Raw genomic sequence first — 6,000 nt, 5'->3', positions numbered from 1 at the left:
TTACATTCCGTTTCACTCTGTGTGTGGTGATGGGGGAGTGGGGTGAAGAACAGGAATTGGTTGCCACGCCGTATGCTGGAGTCCCGGCGTATCAGCATTTTCAAATTAAGTGCCCTCGTTCCATCACAATCGCACCACAGTGTCTGCTTTTCCCACGTGAGAACGCCGAAACGGATATATTGCTCTACTGGGTTATACAACTTTCAAGCAATGCGCCTTTCGATGTATGTTGAGGCATACTGTCCTCTTGTTAATTTTGCATCACCACATTCACTAGCATCTGTACCACAACATGAGGGTGACAAGTCATTTTGTCAAACAAAAATAATATACACGTATTCCACATACAGTACCCGTTTCCATAGGAACACACCCTAAATTTGCCTGCTGAAGCAAGAGTCACTGGTACACACAAGGCACGATACCTGCCAGGTATGCGCAGTATCACACAATAACATAATGGCCCTCAGATACAACGTGATTGGCAAGTTATGACTGAAACAGACCCTAAGATCAGAAGAACGTGATTTGTAAAACATGTTTCCAATACACTGCAACGTAATCAACCTCCAAATATGAAATATGACTGCGGCACCAGTAGTAAGACGTCAATAGTTCTTATACAGTCCTGAATTAATAAAGCGCTGGAACCGGAACGTAATGGAGCAGCGATTCTATTGCTGGATTTATTGTCTGGTCAAACCGACACACGTTCTTTGACCAAAAGGCTTCAGACACAGATGTAAAACTGCACACAAAAAATCGTACCACCTAAAACCACAAAGTACTATCAGCCTCTTGACATCCATTTCCTTCACTAGTACAAATTATTTGCGCGACGCATGGATGAATACATACTTTATATGATGAAACGTGTGTTTTCAACATGCATGACAGGATCTTCAGTTTGAAGTAGATTTATTTTATGTACAATCAGTAGAGTACACCACAGTACTAAGTTATGTTACCTATGCGTATAAGGTATCTGGATATACGTCATAGGACACTCCACTTCCGTTCCGTAATGTGCTGGACTTCAATTTACTATTCTCGACACATGCAGCACACCTAACTGTGATTCCAGTGTCGTCATACTTCGTTCTTGTTGTGAGATGCAACTTTATTTGCAACACTACCTTCGCACACCACATTACCAAGAAGTAGATTGGGGTGTGTATATGACATTTGAAAATTCATGATGTTGTATGTAATCTCAGCATTAACGTGTCTCATATTTCACAGATACTATGTGATTGGCGCGTTATGACTGCAAACATTACCATTCATAAGCCTTGTTTAGGGGTTGCTGGTGATTGCAAACTGCCGCACTTCACACCAGTCTCTTGGTTGATCAGCCCAGAAAGTTTCGTGGCGATTGTCATCGAGAAGTTTAAACGCTTCCCATGTTAGAGCTACTAGGTTTAGGACTAGCAGTTTCATGTAATACAGTAGAGTCTCGCTCATCCGACCTTCGCTTATCCGACATTCCGTGTTATCCGACACTGGTAGACTTAATTTGATCTTTTGGTGGAGACTGAATTCAGGCACACCCGCTGTGGAGGGTGCGACCATGGGACAAACACTGGCCTGACCAGTGGCGGTAGGACGGTTTTCTTTGCTCAAGGACAGGTGCAGTGAGTCTTCAGTCATTGTTCATTGTAGTATTGGTTGGGTGCGGATGTTATAGTTTTCATATCCTCTGTGAGTATAGCGAGTAAATGGAAGAAAGTGATTGTTTTTATGGAAGACAAGTTGAGTGCATTAAAGAGTCTGGACAAAGGGGAAATTCTTCAAGATGTGGCTTCAGATTATGGTGTTGGATGTGTTGCAGTGGGAGACTGGAAAAAACAGAGGGAAGAAATTGAAAAGTGGTGCTCTACCAGAGCAGAGAAAAACAATGAAACAATGTGAGTACGAAAAAGTAAGTGAAGCACTATTTCTTTGGTTATCTCAACACCGGGAAAAGGGCCTGCCAATATCTGGCCCCATTCTGCAGTTAAAGGCTGTGTATTTCCAGAAGGAGTTTAATGAAAGGGACCCTAATTTTCCCGCCAGTGCTGGGTGGCTAGATCGGTGGAAAGAAAAAAAAAAGGCACGGCATTAGGCAGCTTAATATCTGTGGAGAAAAGTTTCTTTTGGTAAGACATCTGGAATGTTTTCGTTCAATACTGCATGTACTGTACAATTGAATTTATAATTCAATAAATAGAGTACCGTAAAACATGTCGTTATAGTACTAGCGTATAGCCTCCCTGTTTCAGTTCATTTTCAAAGATATTCTGTATTATCCGACATTTTCGGTGATCCGACGTAGTCCAGGTCCCGTTTAGGTCGGATAATCGAGACTCTACTGTATATACATTTTCAAAAAACTGGTGCTTTAAAATTGGTATCATTTTACGTGCATTAATTTATAAACTGCTATCATTTTACGTGCATGAATTTAAAAACTGTTGCAGCAGACAGCTGAGGGTATACGTCATGTGGCAGGGCCGTAGAGCTTAGAGCTGGATAAATAAATTACCATATTAAAATAACATTTCAACTACTGGGTGAGTTGGCCGTGATGATAGGGGCACGCAGCTGTGAGGTTGCATTCGTGAGATACTGGGTTCGAACCTCATTGTCGGGAGTGTGAAAATGGTTTTTCGTGCTTTCCCATTTTCACACCAGACAAATGCTGGAACTGTACCTTAATTAAGGCCACGGCCACATCTTTCCCATTCCTAAGCCTTTCCTATCCCATCGTCGCCATAAGACGTATCTGTGCCGGTGCGACGTAAAGCAACTTGTAAAAATAATCGAATGAAATTTCTTACATCTTTTCCCTTTCGTTTCTTTTCTGTTCAAGTATTTTACAAGTAGAATAGGTGTGAGCGACCATATTTAACAATCTGTAAAGACCTCTAAAACCGTAACAGCAATTAGAATAGAAAACTTTAGCAATTAAAGTGTTCGTCACATTTAACATTTCTCAGTCATATAACCCTTTACGATGTCATAATTAACAATAATGGAAAATGGAGCCCCTATTTAACACTCGTTTAACAACCAGGGAGAATAAGGTCCCAGTTTCAGAGACCCTTTTGACACTCGTTACCCTTTATCCCTCAGGGAATCCAACGAAGTATATGTATGATCGGAAGTATCCGGAATCGCATAGGAGATTAAACTCATGCTACAAAATTGGCCAAAGGGAAGAGAAAAATACGCCAAGCATAAGTAGAAAGGAATGCAGAACAACCTCTAGCGATCCCATGAGATAGTCATGATAAAACCTAATGAGGCAGAAGGCCCAGTGACACACAGGATAAGGCATACTACACTGTGACTAAAGTAAGGGGGAAAGTAACGGACAAAACTGCTAAGAAGAAATTAAATTTTAGGAAACTTATTCACAAGAATCAAAATAATGAAGGGAAACGAGGGCCAACACTCGTGCTTTCTTTGGTACATTTCACCCATTAGGGTGGCTACATTCGCAGCTTTAAAGCCTAAAAAACCTATATTATACAAATTTAATAAAGTTAGAAACTCCCTACATTAAAATAAAGGTAGGTACGGCACAACCCTAATGTTTACATATTAAGTGGAACGCTGTTATCTGCCCGCGGCCACTAGATGATTCTAGAATTCACGTAATCAGGATGAAGAAACCGCCTACCTCGTATGTTGCCCCAGAATTCCGGCTGCCTTAGGTGAGGAATGAACCTCACTCGTCGATGAACAAGTCAAGATAGTCTCTGGGAGGCAACTGTCTGCGTTGTTTATAATGGCTAACTGGATTATTGAAATTCGAATGTTCAGTAAGGGAAATTCTATGAATAAGGAAAGAAGTGCCAACCCATGACCATAATAATTCTCCATAAAGAAGGCAATAATAGAAAATTCAAGCAGTAGCTCCTAGGTGGCAACCCTAGCAAGAAAGTGATAACTACCGATAGTTTTTAAAACTACATGGTAATACAAAGTTTAGCTTGTCTCCACGAGACTTCATAATATTTAGATGTCTAAAGTGACGCCTAACTCAAAGGAGAGGCCCTCTTCATGTCACAGAATCAATCAAAATGTAACGTATCTTTTCATGAACGTTTGATGTAATAGGTAGCATTTTTATATATTGCATTCTGTTTATGTTTTAATGTATATACTCACCCATTGGTTTTCAATTTTCTTGGGGTGGTAGAGAATCATTCGCGAAATTGTGTCAAATTGTCAAGTGGAAAGGTCCATCTATTGAACACACTTCATATCATACATTGAATTACATATTATTTTTTCTATTTGCTTTACGTCGCACCGACACAGATATGTCTTATAGCGACGATGGGATAGGAAAGGCCTAGGAAGTGGAAGGAAGCGGTCGTGGCCTTAATTAAGGTACAGCCCAGGCATTTGCCTGGTGTGAAAATGGGAAACCACGGAAAACCATCTTCAGGGCTGCCGACAGTGGGGCTCGAACCCACTATCTCCCGATTACTGGATACTGGCCGCACTTAAGCGACTGCAGCTATCGAGCTCGGTTACATATTATTATTATTATGGAATATACAAATATGTGTTTGTCTTCTATGGAGACATCTTCAGTTCTTTAAAAGACTTAGCATAAATTCGCAATTATTTGTGCAGATATAGTTTTTAAATGGTTAAAGTCTTAATAGTATCATGAGCATCAAACTTTTAACCTATATGAGATACACACACTTAGAAACAATACCATGTTTAAAGATATGATCTAAAGTCAAAAAATATATAAAATGGTGATTTAAATTCTTGGAAATTGTTTATGGTATTAATATGTTTCACTTAAATTAAGTAAAATGTTGAAGGAATCTCAGCTGACTATTAGCGTTGTTTATATGGAGCGCGTGAGAAATCTCACCTTCATTTACACAACATGTATACCCTTTTTCCTCTTATTATACACTGAAACAATTCGGCGAATTCAAACGCGTTCCATTCCGTTACGCTACAGAGGCGGACAGTGGAGATGCGGAGGGCTCAGGAAATTGTGACAACACTCTGTAGAAACTTTGGCGATTTTAATTCTATTTAAATAAAGATTTATAAATGAAACATCTGTAGAAAATCGAACTCAAATTCTATCATAACACCACAACCCTTCAGTTAAAAATCCGAACGAGTTGACTACGCGATTTGTATCACGTGAGATTGCATTGGGGAGGTGGTGGTTTCGAACTCTACCGTTGGCAGCTCTGAAGATGGTTTTATATGGTCGTTCATTTCATACCGGGAAAATGATGTGGCTGTATCTTAATTTTCTTTTTTGCTAGTGGCTTTTTGGCATAATCATCTGCCTTCCCTCTTGAAAATGTAAGTAATACATATTTAATAAGAATACCAAATCATAATAGATGTACTCTAGTACCGAATCCCGAAGTTCACCATTATGAAATGATGATTCCTGGTTTTCACACTCTAACTTCCTTGAAGGCTTTTTAAATTCATGCAATATTTAATTACAAATAAACTGGCTAAATCAGATATTACTCAAAACTAGACAGACAGGACACATACCTGCTGGGCTCTTGACCTGTATGTAGAACGAAGCAACAGTAACAATACCTACCTCTACGTCTACGTCTACTAAAGATGAAGGTTCTGAGTGTGTATGACTGCTAGATGACGAATACTTCTATTACATTCCTCCTTGTCTTAAACATATAGGATCTCATCTACTATTTGAACGCTTTCATAGAATACAGTATTTTGGTAGGGAGATAAATTGGAACGACACCAGGAGTAAGAAAGCAAAAGGGAAAAGAGAATGCGCTCTTGAATCATTAGTGGTCACGTGATGCGCTGTAGGAATTACTGCAATAATGACGATCCCTGTAGCGTGCTGGAGCCTTCATGGCCTGTGTACGGAGATAATCCCATTTATTAACAGCCACCTGAGCCTCGCGCTACAAAAGAAATTAGTAATGTGCCTAATGCAAGCTAACGACATTTTGATCGCCAAGAAAGTATCATTATCAT

Source organism: Anabrus simplex, chromosome 2 (assembly GCF_040414725.1).
Source record: "Anabrus simplex isolate iqAnaSimp1 chromosome 2, ASM4041472v1, whole genome shotgun sequence".
Taxonomy (NCBI): Eukaryota; Metazoa; Arthropoda; class Insecta; order Orthoptera; family Tettigoniidae; genus Anabrus; species Anabrus simplex.
The sequence above is the reverse complement of the archived record's forward strand: the minus strand, read 5'-3'. Positions refer to the sequence as shown.